Below are 21,502 nucleotides of genomic sequence, written 5' to 3'. Positions count from 1 at the left end.
CTGTTCCATGTTAGGCACTGATCTATTTCGACCCCCATGTAAACTGAATTTCTCCAAGTTAGCTCTCGGCTGTCAATTGTGAGCTGACGATCCGGGAGTTTGATTTTAGGGGTGAAATAGATCTCTTGGCAATTTGTAAGGTTGATTTTTATTATCCAGCGGTTGCACTTTTGCGTTATTTTATCGAGATGTTGCTGGAAGTAGCGGTTTATAAAGAGGAGGCTGCGACTGCTTCTGTATAAGGCGGTGTCATCCGCATAGAGAGCAATCTCTCCGCAAATCTGCCTAGGGATATCATTCGTATATATGGTATAGAGGACAGGACCTAAAATCGAGCCTTGCGGGACTTCTGTCGGAATCTGTCGTGTCTGGCTGGATTTGTCTCCGTTCCTTACGAAGAACTGACGTCCTGTAAGGAAGGAGTCAATGATACAGGTTATATAAACTGGGCACTCTATCTGATCTAGTTTGTAGATTAGGCCATCGTACCAGACGCGGTCGAATGCTTGTTTTTTGTCTAGGAACACTTCTTCTGTTGCTTCTCTTCTTGCCCTGGCAAGACAAATGTGTTCTATCAAGCGAAGGGATTATTGGATAGTGGAGTGCTCAGAGCGAAAACCAAACTGTTCGGGAATAGCGATGTTGCTTTCTGCCAGGAACTGACGGAGGGGTGAAAGAATTATTCCAGGATTTTATTCAGGACAGTTAGGAGAAAAATGGGCTGTAGCTTTCGGGAAGGAGCAGGTTTTTATTGGGTTTGGGCAACATCATGACCTTTGCAGTTTCCCACTCTGAGGGGAAGTATGTGAGTTTCAAGCAGGCATTATGAATGCTTGCTAGGTACAGAAAACAAAAACTGGCTCTGGGGCATGTGTATATATTCATTTGCAATGTGTTCAGATCATAAAAGACCAATCATTTGCGTAACGAAGAACATCTTCTGTTTCCCATGGTTTTTTATAACATTGCTAAGTAATCCCAGTATACGGTGGAACGTCCTCTTGCGCAGATGTAGGCTTCAATACGCCGTGGCATACCATCGAAGAGATCATTACGCCAGCTCTCGTCCAAATTGCCCCAATATTCAATGGCTATTCTGTGTAAATAGCAGAGAGTATGTAGTCGCTATCGACGTCCAAAAACAGTTTGTTTCAATCGATCCCACACAAGTTCGATTGCGTTCATGTCCGGGGAAAAGGCAGGCCACTCCGTTCTGGTGCTCCTAGCATGCTGAAAAAATGTGTTCAGGAGACAGCACTATGAACACTGAAGTAATCATGCATCAACCTGAAATCTATACCAAAATGTTGCCGATTTGGTCCCATTATTGGTTTCAGAAGCACGTCCCCGCACCATAGAGTAGTGAGACTGCTCTCACCCACGAGAGTTGTACAGAGGCCATACGTGTTGTCTGCAATTATCGGGGTTCAAACAAATTTGAATTTCGTCCGTGCTCTCAGCCCATCGTTCCTTCGACTCAAAGGTCGTAGATATCGATCATCGCGTGCAGTTGTCAAACGTGAACGGCCTGTGCGGTGTAAGTTCTCAGAATTTTCAATTGGAACCGATTACATGTCCGCACCACATCACTTTGACTCCGATGCACATGTCGAGCTACTTCCCTGGTTGAAAACCTTCTGCGCGTAACGTGATGATGCGAATACCCACCATTAGTCGCGATTTTCCTTCGCGGCGTGGTGGATGTTCACTCTACTGTTCCACAGACGCCTCTAAAGGGTCCCTATCGGTGCTTTAATTTCGGCAGAAATGCCGTAACCCATTCGAATGCGCCATTCTACCGTAGGTAGTACTCATGGTGACTGCGTGGGCTAACAACATCAGAGGTGACCTTCCGATTGGTACAGGTAAAGCCACAGTATCAACACACCTGCACGACACATGAAGGCCTTATTTGAATAGTGGTCCATATCCAATTTAGTTCATTTCTAGATACTGAGACTTAAACGTAAATAAGTGATGGCAATTCTGTGATTGAGATACCTGAGACACTCTCTTGTTAGAAGGGATTACTGTTTCTTTGTAAATGTAATATCATTACAGTCACGTTTTCCACACCAAAAGAGTACGAATAACATTGATCTCTACCATTACTGAAATAATGTCCCGCGTAGTTTCTTTGACTTGTCTGCACTGTGGTGCACTCTGTTGGCAGACGAATGAACCTGGAGGTGTTTCACTTTTAAAATAAGATACAAATAACTAACATAAATGTGAGAGAGTGGTTACCTCAAATTTTGTAAAAAGCAGAGTTGTACCACGATTGAAATAAGGCCTTCACATCAGGATGCGGCTTAAGTTTTGTTGATGTGTGTATTAACACTCGGCTTCATTTTATAGTCACGTACTAGTCTTAATAAAATTCTACACCAAAGGCAATAACTCCGTATACTACATCAGATAATACTTTTTGTTAAACTTGTTATACTATATGCAAGGAAAGAGAGAGAGGGAGATAACGTTAATACTGTTCCTGCGTGCACACGTAATCTCTGCATTCTTAAATGAAGGAAAGTCGAGATTCGACGTCTTGTTGGCGAAGAGGTAATTTCACGCTTGAAAAGAAGTTTTTCGATTGTTTCTGAAACTACCTTTATTGAACTGCTGAGATTAGCACCATGAGACGCTGTCTATGTCCTCCACTTGCAACATCATGTGGCAATCACTGGAACATCAAGTACTGTGGGCAGGAAATTAATAATCACTTTCCAGTATATAACGAATGAATTACATAAACAAAATTTGTATGAAGCAATCCTTTGCTCTCACAGGTATTAATTTCTATCTGTAATTATTATTTCCTAGTAATTCAGACTCCATTCACTATATACACCGTACTACTACGCCGAAGGTGTTCTGTCGTAATCGAGCTGTTACAGTTAATATCAATAACAATTCAATCAAATATTTACAGAAATGATGTTGACAGTTCAACACCATAATATAATGAAAGCGATCAATACATAAACTCCAACTGAACAACTTTGAATTGTGAAAACGACAGGCAGGCTGCAACGAAGCTGTCTTATATTGTTATCACAGCTTTGACTTAGATACAGTCGTTATTAAATAGCTGACGACGTGTTACAGATTATGAGGCTAATTAATGCGAGAATGACAGAAGCTGGTATAATGAATCTGATCTAAGTGCCATTTGCTGCACGAAATAATATGGAGCCCAGTTGGCAAATTGATCTTGCTTCAAACACACCCAGGTGAAACGATAGCTAACTGATATTTTCTGTAATCAAATGGTTCAAATGGCTCTGAGCACTATGGGACTCAACTGCTGAGGTCATCAGTCCCCTAGACCTTAGAACTACTTAAACCTAACTAACCTAAGGACATCGCACACATCCATGCCCAAGGCAGGATTCGAACCTGCGACCGTAGCGGTCACGCTGTTCCAGACTGCAACGCCTACAACCGCTCGGCCACTCCGGCCGGCCTTTCTGTAATCCATAGATTGTGTCTGTTATTGCTAACTACAGTTTAGATACGTAGGAAATTCATTCATAGGGTCGTAAATAACTTCTAAGCACACCGATATTGTTTTCAGTTTTGGACGTCCAAAAAATTGGTTTTCACCGTCCTTGCTAAAATTATCAGGGACGAACGCCGTTAAATATTTAAAAATCATAAGAAGCTCAACGTAACGTGTATCCACAGGACATGTGGCCTGTAATTGAAGACGTGTCATGATGATCTCTCCATTGGCAAAAGATTCCGGAATAGTTCCCCATTCGGATCTCCGGGAGGGGACTGCCAAGGGGGAGGTTACCATGAGAAAAAGATTGAATAATGAACGAAAGGATAACGTTCTACGAGTCGGGGCGTGGAATGTCAGAAGCTTGAACGTGGTAGGGAAACTAGAAAATCTGGAAAGGGAAATGCAAAGGCTCAATCTAGATATAGTAGGGGTCAGTGAAGTGAAGTGGAAGGAAGACAAGGATTTCTGGTCAGATGAGTATCGGGTAATATCAACAACAGCAGAAAATGGTATAACAGGTGTAGGATTTGTTATGAATAGGAAGGTAGGACAGAGGGTGTGTTACTGTGAACAGTTCAGTGACCAGGTTGTTCTAATCAGAATCGGCAGCAGACCAACACTGACAACGATAGTTCAGATATACATGCCGGCGTCGCAAGCTGAAGATGAACAGATAGAGAAAGTGTATGAGGATATTGAAAGGGTAATGCAGTATGTAAACGGGGACGAAAATCTAATAGTCATGGGCGACTGGAATGCAGTTGTTGGCGAAGGAGTAGAAGAAAAGGTTACAGGAGAACATGGGCTTGGGACAAGGAATGAAAGAGGAGAAAGACTAATTGAGTTCTGTAACAAGTTTCAGCTAGTAATAGCGAATACCCTGTTCAAGAATCACAATACGTTTGAAGTTCTCTAACGCTATAGATACAGCAATAAGGAATAGCGCAGTAGGCAGTAGAGTTGAAGAGGAATGGACATCTCTAAAAAGGGCCATCACAGAAGTTGGGAAGGAAAACATAGGTGCAAAGAAGGTAGCTGCGAAGAAACCATGGGTAACAGAAGAAATACTTCAGTTGATTGATGAAAGGAGGAAGTACAAACATGTTCCGGGAAAATCAGGAATACAGAGATACAAGTCGCTGAGGAATGAAATAAATAGGAACTGAAGGGAAGCTAAGACGAAATGGCTGCAGGAAAAATGTGAAGACATCGAAAAAGATATGATTGTCGGAAGGACAGACTAAGCATACAGGAAAGTCAAAACAACCTTTTGTGACATTAAAAGCAAAGGTGGTAACATTAAGAGAGCAACGGGAATTCCAGTGTTAAATGCAGAGGAGAGAGCAGATAGGTGGAAAGAATACATTGAAAGCCTCTATGAGGGTGAAGATTTGTCTGATGTGATAGAAGAAGAAACAGGAGTCGATTTAGAAGAGATAGGGGATCCAGTATTAGAATCGGAATTTAAAAGAGCTTTGGAGGACTTACGGTCAAATAAGGCAGAAGGGATAGATAACACTCCATCAGAATTTCTAAAATCATTGGGGGAAGTGGCAACAAAACGACTGTTCGCGTTGATGTGTAGAATATATGAGTCTGGCGATATACCATCTGACTTTCGGAAAAGCATCATCCACACAATTCCGAAGACGGCAAGAGCTGACAAGTGCGAGAATTATCGCACAATCAGCTTAACAGCTCATGCATCGAAGCTGCTTACAAGAATAATATACAGAAGACGGGAAAAGAAAATTGAGAATGCGCTTGGTGACGATCAGTTTGGCTTTAGGAAAAGTAAAGGGACGAGAGAGGCAATTCTGACGTTACGGCTAATAATGGAAGCAAGACTAAAGAAAAATCAAGACACTTTCATAGGATTTGTCGACCTGGAAAAAGCGTTCGACAATATAAAGTGGTGCAAGCTGTTCGAGATTCTGAAAAAAAGTAGGGGTAAGCTATAGGAAGAGACGGGTCATATTCAATAAGTACAACAACCAAGAGGGAATAATAAGAGTGGACGATCAAGAACGAAGTGCTCGTATTAAGAAGGGTGTAAGACAAGGCTATAGTCTTTCACCCCTACTCTTCAATCTGTACATCGAGGAAGCAATGATGGAAATAAAAGAAAGGTTCAGGAGTGGAATTAAAATACAAGATGAAAGGATATCAATGATACGATTCGCTGATGACATTGCTATCCTGAGTGAAAGCGAAGAAGAATTAAATGATCTGCTGAACGGAATGAACAGTCTAATGAGTACACAGTATGGTTTGAGAGTAAATCGGAGAAAGACGAAGGTAATGAGAAGCAGTAGAAATGAGAACAGCGAGAAACTTAACATCAGGATTGATGGTCACGAAGTCAATGAAGTTAAGGAATTCTGCTACCTAGGCAGTAAAATAACCAATGACGGGCGGTGCAAGGAGGACATCAAAAGCAGACTCGCTATGGCAAAAAAGGCATTTCTGGCCAAGAGAAGTCTACTAATATCAAATACCGGCCTTAATTTGAGGAAGAAATTTCTGAGGATGTACGTCTGGAGTACAGCATTGTATGGTAATGAAACATGGACTGTGGGAAAACCGGAACAGAAGAGAATCGAAGCATTTGAGATGTGGTGCTATAGACGAATGTTGAAAATTTGATGGACTGATAAGGTAAGGAATGAGGAGGTTCTACGCAGATTCGGAGAGGAAAGGAATATGTGGAAAACACCGATAAGGAGAAGGGACAGGATGATAGGACATCGGCTAAGACATGAGGGAATGACTTCCATGGTACTAGAGGGAGCTGTAGAGGGCAAAAACTGTAGAGGAAGACAGAGATTGGAATACGTCAAGCAAATAATTGAGGACGTCGGTTGCAAGTGCTACTCTGAGATGAAGAGGTTAGCACAGGAAAGGAATTCGTGGCGGGCGGCATCAAACCAGTCAGTAGACTGATGATCCAAAAAAAAGAAGAAGCCCAAGATACATGGTTAGCTGAAATTCCATTGTTTTTCTCACGCAGTAATTCACTCAGCAACGGCCCGGATCTGAAGCAGTGTACTCTACCCTCATGATAAATTAAAAAAATTCTCTAAAATCTGCAGAAAAAGGATAAAATGACAAAGACCAGGCAGAAGCAGTTACTCAGGAGAGCATGACTGGCAGATGACTTAGAAATTGAAAACGTATTACGATCTCCTCTTCAGTAGCTATATCTTTGAGAAGAGATAGAAATTTATAAGCCTTCTCGTCCGGGCTCCAAAGATCTGCTGAATGATTAGCTCTCGCTAAGAAAAAGGTGGTTTTTTGATTCTATTTCCTTTCTTTTCAAATTATTTGTGAAGTACCTATTTGTTTAACCGATTTACATCACGTAGCATAAACGACCATTTGTACGTTGATTCAAATAACTTGTAACCACCCTACTTGCTTGATGATTTTTACTTCACGTTCAGAACGACCATTTGCATCTATTGTTGGTCCATTTCTTCCTAAAGTTTGTGTTTATGAACTGTGATGCTTAGTCAGAGCCGCAGGCCACCTATTTGTATAGTGATCAGTGTGTCTAATACATTTTCCTACACTACGCCGTTATCTGGCTAAGGTTTTAAGTTATTAACGTAGATGTGCTGTGCTGCAGCTAGTATTTATAACAGCTACAGGGAGCGGTCCTAAACAGGAAGACAACTTGTAAATACGCACTGGGACCTCGCGCTCGCCATAGAGTCGGATGTGAGCCCACTTATTTGCGTCGCTGAAAACTCGTATCCGGCGACCGGTCTCTACATCAAGAGAGTGGAAACTTCAGCGTAGCGTCGCTCCTCCAAAGGCCCACAGTACCACCAACAGCTGTTCATTAAATAAACGTGATCATTGTACCCATTCTTGAACCCTTTTTACAAGTTTTGTTATTTTTGGGTAGAAATTTTTACGCTTGATTAGCAAGTGACATAAGGCCTTAATGGTGTTTCATTTCTTTAACATTGGTGTCCAGCTTCGTTTGAGTTAAGCTATAGACACGAGTGCCCTCGCTATGCTTAGTCTTTGTAAGTTTTGAGGCAAGTGAAATCTTTTATTGTCAAACAGTCTGTTGGTAGTAATCATCACATGTGTTGTGGTTTTCTAATATTTTACGTATAGTGCGAAGTCTTTTTGGTCACCATATAGTCGCAGTTTTTACGTTATTTTTTAACTGCTTGACAGTATTATATAACATTTTAACGAAGGTACGTTTATAATCTGTTTTCTTATTGTATCTTATAGTTATTAATCTGCTGTTAATTGTGATTCAACCTTGGTAATCACTGAATTCTTATTCTATACCCAACGCCCATCGTTTCTTGACGATTGCTTTCCGATGTAAGCTTAATTGTATGGTCTTCTGAGGATGGCCAATTAATTTGCCAAAACTAGTCAAGAAGTTAATTTAATAAAAAGCTTCGCATCTGACGACTGATTATTTCTATTCTTAGAAAAGATCAACGGATCACTGCATACATAAGGGCTTCATATTATGCCCTGTATAGGTATCGAACAGGCCTCATTGGCTACTGCATCCGATACTTCATTGCCCGGAATTTCCACCTGCTTTGCTACCAAGCGTAAGCACGAATTCTCTTGTGGCAGCAAAATAAGACATTACGTACAAAATACAGGTCGCAACGAAATAAGATTCTTTGCTTGGATAAGTGTTCAGGTTTATCTTGTCAGGCCAGTATTCTGTGTAGTGCATTATGTCGAAGGTCAGTGCATTCCAAGGCGGGCAAATTTTTTGTGGTCTTATGGTGGATGCTTCCGAAACTAAGGTAGACGAAGTGTCTGGCGTTTCAAGAGTCAGCGTATCCAAGATATGTATCGCATACAAGGAAAGCAGAGAAACGTCCTCCGATAAGTCACAATGCGGATGAAAGTGTGTGTTGAGTAATCATGAGAGAAGGTCATTGAAGAGGATTGTGACGAAACACTAGAGGATGGCAGCTGCAAAAGGCATTGAAGAACTGCATATCGTAGTCGCGAATACTGTCGACACCAGACCTACATGAAGGGAGCTCCATCAGCAGGGAATTGCAGGATGAATCGGCATCCAAGTGATGAAAGTGCCTGTAACAGAAAAACGTGATGACGAAGCTAGAATATCTTGTCTGTGGGGCAATGGAATGAACTCATTTGAAATGATAACTAAATCAAGACCGTAAGCTGTCGACAGGCGTCGATATACATCAACGCGAACAGCTGACCGGGACTCGAACCAGTCTTCCACTTACATGGCAGACGCTCTATCCATCTGAGCCACCGAGGACACAGAGGATAGTGCGACTGCAGGGATTTATCCTTTGCACGCTCCCCGCGAGACCCGCATTCCCAACTTAAAGTCCACACACTACATTCGTAGTGCCCCTGCCCATTACACTCTTCACTCGCGGCAGGCAATCTTTCCGAGTCCAGTAAGAGTTAGGGCAATGCGTGTGCATCCAGCACAGAAGAAGAAGATCAATGGCCGGTTAGCCTTAAGTATTGAAGGTGGTATTTGTTCTACCGGACAAGTCCGAAAGAACAGATACCATAGGTGAACATGCAGCTCTCTTAGAATGAAATGATACTTAAATCAAGACCCTAAGATGCCGACAGGCGTTGATATACATCAACGGGACAGTTGAAAATGTTTACCTCGACCAGGACTCGAACCCGGGACAGGACATGTCCGAAAGACAGATACCATCGTCATATTCATAAAGTCATTTGGTCGCATGGGTCTCGTTTTACGCTGTTTCCAACTTCTGACAGAGTTTACGATCTAAGAGTGAAACATGGCGGTAGTTCGGTGATTTTGGGAACCATTTCGTAATATCCATGAACCCTTCCCGATTACTCTGCAACGTCGCGTTACTGCCAAGGACCATGTCACCATTTTGGCTGACCAGTCTGTCCTACGGATCAATATTCGTTTTCCAATGGTGATGCTGTGTGCCAAGGAGGAGTGCTGCTGTTCACACATCTTGTATGGTCCAGGACTGGTTTTGTGAGAACGAGAATGAATTGTCGCATCTCCCCTGACCACCCCAGTAGCAAGTTCTTAATCTTATTGAGCCTTTGTGGTTTATTTTGGAGAGAAGGGTGCGGGATCGCTATTCCCCTCCATGACAGTTACCTAAACTTGCCACTATATAGCTGGAAAAAAGGTAAAGATTCAGTTGAAATCCATGCAGGACCTTTATTTAATCATTCCGAGACGACTGGAATCTGTTTTAAACGCCAACGGTCTTACTGCAGTGTATTAGGCTTAGTAACAATGGCTTACGTGTATCCAACGGTGGTTGTGGTTTATCTTTCTGCACTCGTCCTTGGTTGGAATACTTCCCTAATACACTTTTTAACAGGCGTTCGATTTCAGTCTTCACAATTTCATTACAGTGTTATTATTCCCCGAAACGAATTCATTTAAACTTAATAACATAAATCAACATGTAAATTTCAACCTTAGCTGTTTAAGTAAGTAACCTGAGAATCAGACTTCACTGTTCTACATTGTGTTGCCAGTTTATAATCTTCCTCTCTTTGGTTTCCTTTTTAACTTGATTGATTTAAATTTCTTGAACACGGAATACCATAACATCTAAATTCAAAGATTAAATATCGAAATAACAAGCTGCAATTTCACGATGTATCTATGGAAGATAACTATAAACATTTTTTTTTTGGAATACCGTAGTCAGTATGGCATAACAGTGCCACACCAGAACAATTTACTAATATGTCTCCCCTCATAGACAACAGTTACGCGTGAAGTGACCTAAGTAGTTATCTTTCTCTCTTCTGATAAGAGAAGAAAATGCGGGAGTGAACATAGTATACTGTACATTTGCCAATATCAGGTAAATATCACATAGATTTTGGTATAAGGCACTATGTTCACATATTGCTCTAGGACTGAAACTTCATATTACTCATATTTGGCCAGTTTTTAATTGATTTACTAGTAACAATTATGGTGAACATTGTATTCTGCTAAGGAAGCAAATCCAGATATGTGAAAGAAGGGACAGTTACTTTTCGAAGGTAAGTACTACAGAGCTATGTGATTCTGAGACCAGAGTGTGTTGGCGAATGCTCACTCCATAGATATTCCGATCCTACGGAGGACAGTGATATACACCCACAAAGAATATTTTTGACCCGAAAAAGATTGTAAAATGACAGTGAAATTATTCACGAATTTAGGCAGAAAGATACTGCGATCGTCGATGATGGCGTGCATTACACCTCCTGCTTTCGTTTATTTACACTGCATATGTTCGTTCTAAGATAGTGTTTCACTTAGCAGAGGCCTCGGATAAAATTTATTGCTTTACCATTGATGCATTGTCTACTTACCTGACTTGCAAGTTAACGTGCGCTTGAGCAATGTTCGATCTTTGTACCACATTTGGTGCAAGGCACAGGGGAGCTCCAAATAAAATATTTCCATAGCTAAATTGTTTGTATTATTGTCCTTTAACTATACAAAATATATCTGCGCTAAAATGATATGCCAAGCTGACAATTCGCCAGTTGCAAACAAATAAGTAGTCTGTATTATTGTTCTACAGCTGTACAAAACACATGTTGTCTAACATAATGTGCTAAGGAGGCACGACAGTGATTATTGACATTTCCATACAAACAAATAGCCATTCAGAACTCAAATAGCGTTCTAACACCAGAAGCTGACAGTGTGCATGTGCCAGAAGCTGACAGCGGGTCTCAGCTACTGAAAGAATACGATTATTATGTAACTTTCAAATTAAGATACACTTGGTGGCTAAAACATGACTCTGAACTCTCAAATTAAGTACCAATTACTATTTCCGAGTCTAAACCGTCTGTATTACTATTCTGCACAAGTACAAAACACATCTGGATAAAACAGAATGCTAAGCAGACACTTCAGTAATACGAGTAGTTCCTGTTATGCACAAATCAGACTACGTTATTGGTAATGCACAAACTAAGATTTATCACCTGGAAAAAATGTGGCTGACGTCATTGGTTTTTATCACACTTTTTATTATGTTTGATCTTCGACCTATCTATTGTTACGTTCCACTGGGGTATAATAAAAAATTCCGAGAAAGGCTGCGACATTTTCTGATCAGAACTACAGTGCCATGGCTCCTCAAAAAATTTATCAGCCTGCTGCTCCACAATCCACTACTAAATAATAACAATGTCAATTATATTTTCTGACAAACAAGCCGCACTAAAATCATGTGTTTTGGAGAGATTTATAATGCAGTCTATCACTTAAAATGCAATACACAAGTATCATGTCGAAAACCACCAAATATGATACGTTAGCTTCAGAAACACTTACATAAGCATGGCGGCTACTCAGTTCATTTATGTCGAAGAGAATCATGGACAAGGTTCCACACAGAGGAAAGCTCGATCCATCAACATTCTTCTTTTGGACCGAAATAAAAGTGTCTGTATAATTGATCAAAACACATGATTGTGGCTTATTGGTACTACTGATCCAACTTGCTGATTAAAGTGCACTTGTCAATAAGGGTAATACTTCGATCTTTCAATCACACTGTAACAACTAGCCTCAACGAATTTGTAAGAAATTGCTCATGTATTGACATTTTATATTCAGTTACATATAAGCATCAGACAAAATTGAAACAAATTGTCCCATATGTCGTCATTTTATACTTTGTTACAAATGAGCATCAAACGACTAGCCCCAATGAAATTCCAAAAAATTGCTCCATGTGTTGACATTATATATTCGGTTACAGAAAAGCATTAAACAACTAGGCCTAAAGAATCTGTAACAAATTGCACCAAAGTTCGCCATTTTACTAGATTGCTGTTAAGCAAACATTTATCATCTTCTTCACCAACAAGTCTCGGCCTCCGAGACCTTGCTCACTTAGAATACGTACACATCTTAGCATAGTACCCCTCTTCCATAATCATGGTATCATTTCTGGTTATGCCTCCAAAATTTAAACCAATCCTCAACTTGTGTGAGAGCTCCCTGACCAAGCATAGACACACATCCCAGCACAGTCCCCGTGACATCACATGCTCGTGGCAAGGAAGGAAGGGGGATGGATGAGAAGAAGGGTCATGTGTGCGGCGTCAGGAGGGCTGTGCTAAGATGTGTACGGTATCTTAATTGGAAAGCTCTCAGGTGAGTTGAAACTTATCTTAAAATTAGGAAGGATAGCCAGAAGTGATATCATGATCTTGTAAGCGAGCTGTACTAAGATGTGTATGTATGCTTCGTCAGCAAGGTCTCAGACAAGTCTATACTTGTTTATGTAGGGGATAAACTTTTTTTACTGCAGTATAAAATTATTACCATAGTGTGGGTCACTATGACGTTTTATTATCTATAACGCATTATAAAATGTCTATGACTGAGGCAGTTACCTAGAATTTCATTGCAGCTAGTTGCTACTTAAAGTGTGGTACAAAGATCGAAGCATTCTCCTCATTGACAAGTGCTTTTTAACCCATAAGTTAGATCAGTAGTAACAATAAGCAACCATCAAGTGTTTTGATAAATAATGCAGACAACTTGGTAGGTCTGTCTTACCTACATGTGAAGCATTGTCCATCATTGTCTTTGATGTAAACAAAATGAGTAGCTGACTGTTTATCAAAGTGTTTATGAAGCTAGTACATCATATTTGATGGTTTTCGTAGTTCTACTTGTGTGCTGCAGTTTAGGTGATACACCATATTAAATATCTCTCCAAAATGCATAATTTTTAGTATATCTTACAGGTCATGATGGTGGATAAACTTGCTATAGATATTGGTAATATTTAGTGGTTGATTATGGAGACACAGTTTGAAAACTATGTTAGGGAGCTCATAGTATTCATTAGTAAATGCTTCAGCCTTTCTTGAAAAGTCCAAGCTCAAAAGTAAAAACAAAGTGATACTAGCCAGTCAGTAAAGCCAATTATATTTTGCTAGTGGTGAACATGGTGCATTAGCATCTTCAGGCTTAAGTGTAACTGTCGACTATTACTGCATCGCCTACTTAGCATGTTATTTTAGGCGAATGTGTTGTGTACTGTTGTAGAACAATAACACAGATTGTCTGTCTGTTTGGAACTGTCAACTATCACTGCCTTTCCTGCTTAGCACATTATTATTCTGTACAGTTATACAATAACAATAATAATGACAATTAAGACGTCGAAATATTTAATATAGACCTTCATTGTACCATGCACTAAGCAAGGTACAAAGATCGAACTTTGCTCATGCTAAGTGCAGATTAACCTGTTAGTTAGATCAGTAGAGCCACATATACTTTGATAAACAATACAAATGTTACAGATGTGAAAATATTTAATTTTAATGTTCAATTTGCTTTGCACCAAGTGGGGTACAGTTATCTAACTTTACTCATTGCCAACTGTATGTGTGTGTGTGTGATAGATAACACAGATATTTTACACATCGAAATACTATAAGTTACACCAGTATTGCCAATATCTTTACTTATTTTTAATAAATACTACAGACATATTCAATTTTTTGGTCCTGTCCTCCTCAGTTGCGCGTGTACAACAGGTTCAAGAAAATACATCTGAGACTCCATAAGACGATACAGCATATAAAATTCAACAGAACATGCAAAAAGAACGATGTAATTCCAAGCTACATTAATGTAAAGGTTAAAAACAGTTCTACAGTGGCACAAAAGTCGAAATCATTTGCAGAACGATATTGGTTACTACATGAAATTAAGATGCTCTATTCGAAAAAACAGCACCTAAACATGATGCTCTATGAGACTCATCTAGAATTGGCAAAAAACGTAGGAAACGCTGCAGTTTTCATGGCACTAGTAGAAAAAACTGAGCACAACACATACATAGCAATGACACATTTACAAAACAAACATAAACACAAGATAATGAAACTAACAGTAAAAAAGACGCAAAAATACATTTACATTTTAAATGTGAAACCACATGAACACCAACACTCATTCCATCCACGCTTAGTTAACCTAACAGAGACAGAACTACACGAAAACGAAAAAATGCTCTTGGAAAAAGGTTTGAAACACTGCACCAATAGCAAGGTGAACAATCAATACATAGAAAATCTCATAGTAGAAACCGAACACATCCTTACACGTGAAGAACAACAAAATAATTGTGAAATAAACATAGGACTGACAAGAGAACTAGTAAAAGAAGAAATAAAAGGCATAATAAAACAAACACAGCAGACACACAATAAGAACAACCAAACAGAAGCAGCTACTATGAAAAGGTTAAAACAAAAGTTAACAAACAACAACGTATTAATAACAAGAGCAGACAAGGGAAATGTAACAGTACTCATGGATAAAGAGCAATACATCACAAAAACCAAGGAATACATAAACACCAACGCAATACAAAAACTGAAGTCAGATCCAACTACACGATTCCAGGCAAATGTGAAACGAACACTGAAAAACATTGAACACACACTCACAGACAAACAAAAATACTACTTAACACAGAAAAACCCACAAGCACCAACACTCCGCAGTCAACCGAAAGTACATAAAGACGGAATGCCAATGAGACCTGTTATCAACTTCAAGAAAGCCCCAACATACCGCATAGCCAAACACCTCCAAAAGTTAGTTACAAAACACTATAAAGTAGAAAACAACAGAACAGTGATAAACACAGGAAACCTAATAGAAAATATACAGAACATACAGGTACCACACACAGCATCACTGATTTCATTCGATATAGAAAATATGTATACCTCCATCCCTATCACAGAAACAATAGAAATCATAGAACAAAATCTCTCATCCCACAGCAACCTCACCACAGACGCAATAAAAGAAATAACAGATATGCTCAGACTGACAACTGAACAAAACTACTTTCAGTTTGAGGAAGAATATTATCTACAAACTGATGGACTGCCCATGGGATCCCCAATATCAGGAACACTAGCAAACATTTTCATCAGTCACCTTGAAAATCAGATATTTGATAAGATAACCACAAATGAAAGTTTCAAAATCATATATTGGTACAGATACGTGGATGACATTATTTGTTTGGTAGACGAGCCAAGTGAAAAAATAGATGAACTCCATTCAGAAATAAACAAAGCTCATAAGAACATAAAATTCACACTTGAAAAAGAAAAAGAAAATCAAATAAATTTTCTTGACATTACAATTAAAAAAGAAAATGGAAAACATACATTTAACATCTTTAGAAAACCAACAGCCACAGACACAATAATACATTCCACATCCAACCACCCCCAAAGCCAGAAATTTGCAGCACTAAGACACATGTTACATAGATTAAGCAGAATCCCACTCAGTAAGAGAAACTATGAACAAGAAATGAACACGATCATACAAATAGCTAGGAACAACGGGTATGACACACATGTGGTACACAGGCTCAATCAAAAAATAAAAACACAAATAAAAAACAAACACAACATTTCCACAATACAAAAGAACTCACAAGCTGAAAACTTACAAACACACTCAACAAACACACACAATGACAACACCACACAGAAAAGAACCAGGTGGTACACCATGACCTACACACATAAACTAACACACAGAGTTGCAAACATCCTAAAGAGACAGGGCTTCAAAATAGCATATAAGCCTGGGCAAACCCTTCAATCACACCTAAGCCAGCCAGCTACCAAGAGGGACAAATTCCAACAATCAGGAATATATAAACTTGAATGTCAAAGTTGTGATGCAGTATACATAGGCATGACATGCAGGAATTTTGAAACAAGATACAAAGAACATATCAGATGTTGGAAGTATGAAACAAACCATTCCACATTTGCAGAGCATTTAAAACACTACAACCATCATCCTACAAACATGGAACAAGAAATGAAAATAATGAGAATAAGCAACCATGACAAACATCTTATACAAATGCAAGAAAACTTCCACATCCAGAAAGCCATAGCAGAAAACAAACATGTGATAAATGAACAAACACACATCAGCACAGGCTCCTTACTACACTTAATAAAGGAAATGATAACATAAAAAAAGTATATAACACCAAAATACACACACACACACACACACACACACACACACACAGCCCCCCCTCAAAAAAAAAAAAAAAAAATGCATAACACCAAAATACAGACAGACACACATGCACAGCACAAATATATATATATATATATATATATATATATATATATATATATATATATATATCACACCAAAACACACACACACACATACACAGGACATAAACAAAAATAAATAATTAAATACAATAAAATAAAATAAAATTCAATAATATGACACCAAAACACACACACACACACACACACACACACACACACATATACACAAGCGCACACACAAATGCATACACGAACAGACCACAGATACTTCGATAGTCACACTCATAAGTTTGGCAGTAATATTCGATCTTTGGCAAAAACATTTGACAGTCGGCAACAGAAACCAAAACATTGCATTAAAAAAAGCGTTCAGTGCATAGTGCTGTGGAATGCAGAAAAAACAGCAAATTGGCGCTCATAGGAAGACGAACAAGACCAAAAATGCAACAGGAGCGTAATATGTAAGAAACTGTCTACGCAACCTGTAAGTACAGTTCAAAACATTACTACTTAATAGGAAATACCAACCACCAGAACTGTTTATAACCTATAGGCACAGTGACAAAAATGTAAATAAAATAGCTAACATATGTACATATTACAGGCCACTGATGATGCCTTGCAGAAAATAAAGGCGAAACGCGTATGGCACTAAAATTGTGTTTTATTCAGTTGCTGTCAGACGGTCCATAAGTGAAAATCATCAACATACCGTAGTACTACAGACATAATTCACTGATGAGACACAATTGTTGCTGATAAAATTGTGGTTCTGCTTATGACAAACCAAGTTTTACAGTAATTTTTTGAGCTGACAGAAATTTGATATGTCACTTTACTTTCGTTAATGTTTACGGTAATTTTCTGATAAAAACTATAAGACCATGTTTTTCGATATTTACGCTATGTATCGATACGTTGCTCAAGCTTTGTGTCTTTCAAAGTTGGTCCATTAGGAAATTATAATTTTACATGTTTCTGTGAAATATGTTGCAATATGAAAATTAACCTAAAACTTTTACTGTTAAGTATAAAACGCAATCTTGCTCTTATTTTTTCTTGTTGAGAGGGATGAATTACCATTTATAACTAACGTCACTTGTACTGTGTTGATTAATTAAGGAACTTAATTTATTTAAAGCTTGTGAATTGACATATTTTCAAAACTATTTGATTTATTTTCGTAACTGTATAAATTACTTTTGCTTCTATTACATTTCTAAGAATTTTCATTCATAAAAACATACTTTCATTTAAATACATCTTGATTTTTAAAACTGTAAATCATATCCTTAGTTAACTTGACCAACTGAAACTCTGAGATATTTCTGGAGAAATACTGCTTTCTGTGTCGTGGAATTCTTTAGTTTCAGTGTCTACAGACGGTGCACCAGCGATGACTGGGAAAAAATTAGGTTTCGTTGCGCTGTTGAAGGAGAAAATGCAAAAACTGACCGTGCCGAATGAAATAAAGGGCGTTCACTGTGTGATCCACCAGGAAAACTTATGTGCAAAGAGTATCACTCTAAAAAATGTGATGAGTGTTGTTGTTCGTACAACCAATTATATAAGGAAGCATGGGCTACAACACAGACAATTTAAAAGCTTTCTTGAGGATGTAGAAAGCCAGTATGGTAGCCTGACTTATTACAGCGAGATTCGTTGGCTTAGTCATGGCGAATTATTAAATCGAATTTTTGCCTATTAGATGAGATAAATATGTTCATGGAAATAAATAACATATGTGTTCCTGAATTGAAAGAGCCTTCATGGAAATGTGATCTCGCGTTCTTAGCAGATTTAACTAGCCATCTGAATGCTTTGAACATTTCACTACAAGGTAAAGATCTGCTAATTACTCATTTCATAGATCGAATACGAGCTTTTAATATGAAATTGATACTTTGGGTGAGTCAGCTGGAAACAGGAAATCTATCTCATTTTCCTAAATTATCATCCATGCAAGATGTTAACAAAGACTGTGAACGTTATTCACATAGTTTAGTTGCCCTTAAGGAAGAATTTGATCAACGCTTTCAAGATCTGACAGCACTAGACAGTGATTCTGATCTGTTCTCCTCTCCATATTCAGCGAATATTGAAGAGATTCGTCCTGAGCTGCAACTAGAAATCATTGACCTGCAGTGTGACAGAGAATACAGAGACAAATTTCAAAACAAGAAAAACATTTTGGAATTTTACAGACACTTCCCTCAGGATAGATTTCCTCATTTGCATAAACTGGCGGCTACAATAATATCAACGTTCGGTTCCATGTATGTTTGTGAAAAACTGTTCTCTGCAGTGAAATGTAACAAGACGTGCCTGAGAAACGCATTGTCTGATCGAAATTTAAACTGCATGCTGCGCCTACGATGCACAAGAACAATTACTCCGAACATAGACGCAATTGTAAAGGGCAAAAAGTACAAGATAACAGAGAATCCCACACTTCAGTGACACCTTTTATTGTGTAACACTTCACAAATTAATACGAATGTAGAGGCATACACTAAGCTAATAAAATTATGTGGCACGTGTACATTCTCCTTTATTTGTTTCATTTGTCACAGTAATAGTTCCTGAGTGATATCCCTGCAGGTGGCCGCAGATTTACATTGACTGGCAGCAGCTGTTGTGTGCCCCCACATGACTCTCCCCACTCTCTGCTCTGGTCCAGTAGCGGGGGTAGCGTGCTCGCGCTGCTCTGTGCTCGCGCCTTGCTGCTCACAGCTTGCTCCGCGAGCACGTATGTTGTGAAGCCCTGGTCTAGACAGTTGCCTCTCTTTCATTGTCAACGATAAGGCACATTTACAGAAATTGAGCACTATGTCTCCAGTTATTATAATAATATTCCAACAAGATTATTGATCTGTTGGTAGGTCTAGGCACGCCCTTCTTGTCTCTTACAACGTATCACTGAACAACAGACTGTGAAGTGAGTGTATGAACATCAGGCTGCACGTACGTAAATTCAATAACTGCTGCTGAATGCGAATCGAATGCACTAAATCACATATTTCAGTAAGTCGTTTGGTTATTATAATACCCATATCATAATTTTTTTTCAGTAGTATAACTGGTTCAGAGAACTGCTCCTCATCCGCCTGGAAAACATCAAAATTACTGTTATACAGCTTCTCTACTAAGCGAAAGCACTTTATCGGATTTCAGTACATTACGTTTGACTCACACAGTTCGCCGTATGTTGAAAACTCAGTAATCATAATACTCAGGCACGACCACCTTAAAATGAGGTACTTGGGTAAAATGACACTACAGTAGTCTCGAGTAAACTAACGTGGGGCCATCATTTGTGAAATATTCAAATGGTTCAAATTGCTCTAAGCACTATGGGACTTAACATCTAAGGTCATCAGTCCCCTAGACTTAAAACTACTTAAACCTAAGGACATAACACACACCCATGCCCGAGGCAGGATTCGAACCTGCGACTGTAGCAGCAGCAGCAAGGTTCCGGACTGAAGCGCCTGGAACCGCTCGGCCACAGCGGCCGGCGGTGAAATATTTGGAAAGGTGAATTGACAGCACCGATCTTACATTGACAACGGTAGTCCATCTGCAATTTTCTAATTGCTACACAGAAGAAACCTAATGGTAAGCACTCACCGTTTTTTCCTTACTCAAAGATTGTGCAATTGCTTTGTTATATACAAATCTTTTATGTTAACTTATAATTAGTCATCTAAAGCATTTCTTTGGCTTCTATTAGGCGATACAAAGATTTAGCAGTACCAGGCGTCGTTCATGTAGTTTGAGAATGAAACATAGATGGTAGCTCAGTTGTGACATAATATACATCTAGCCAAAATAACAGTATGCCATTTTACACTGACAAATATTTTACATTGTATTTGAATTTCCTTTAATCTTAAACGTTTAATTTTCATTCAGTTAATTTAATTACATAAAAATGAAATAATCAGATTTTCAAGGATAATTTTTTTTAACAAAGAGTTCTAAATGTAGCTTAAAAAATGTATCTATACAATCTACACTTGAGGATACTATGCGGATACAAAGGGGGATAGACGCTGTTAACAGCGTTGAGATCGATGGTTATTTGCAGCAAAGCAATTTTCAGTCCCTCACTCTACTCTTCGAACAAAATCTTCCTCGGTGTTCAAAAGGGGCGGCACGATCTCAGCCAACATACAGATGGAGGACTAGGGCTAACTGACCATCTGAAACTTTTGGATTCTTATTTGTTTGGCATGTTTGTGGCGGAAGTAAGACAACTTGACTTACAAATAGTTGAAGTAAATGGTATACATCACAGATTTAACAAAGAGAAGAAAATTGCTTGCTGAGACTGGGTTTCTGATTTTTTAGAGAGAAATTCAGAAATTAGTCCACTAAAACCTGAGCCAATTTCGTCTCGAGGGCAACAGGTTTTTAATAAATCTGTAGCGCAACTGTTCTTTTCTATTTATGAAGAATTTAAACTTATTTTCGTGCAAGCAATGGTTCATGTCTTATTTATTACCACTAATCTCTCGGATATATTATTTTCAGGTTCCCAAATGGAAATGTTGGTGAGTCGTGTTGTATGAAAGCCAATAACCGGCTTGGGCGGCATTGTACCAATTGCTTAGAAAATGCATATCATTTAATTAAAAAGTCGGACTGCCAAGTGCGTCAATTCAGCGCACTTTTACGGTTGCGAAACTACGAAGCCAAACCAGTTACCCCGAGAGAATAATATTTTGGGTCTCGCAAAATATCATCCTGCAGACTTTTCGTCAATTTGACTCGCCCAGTGCTAAATAGGGAGAGTTAGAGCACTAACCAATGAAGAAAGAAGTATACTTGTGACTGTAGTGCCTA

This window comes from Schistocerca piceifrons, chromosome 1 (genome assembly GCF_021461385.2).
Source record: "Schistocerca piceifrons isolate TAMUIC-IGC-003096 chromosome 1, iqSchPice1.1, whole genome shotgun sequence".
Lineage (NCBI taxonomy): Eukaryota > Metazoa > Arthropoda > Insecta > Orthoptera > Acrididae > Schistocerca > Schistocerca piceifrons.
The sequence above is the reverse complement of the archived record's forward strand: the minus strand, read 5'-3'. Positions refer to the sequence as shown.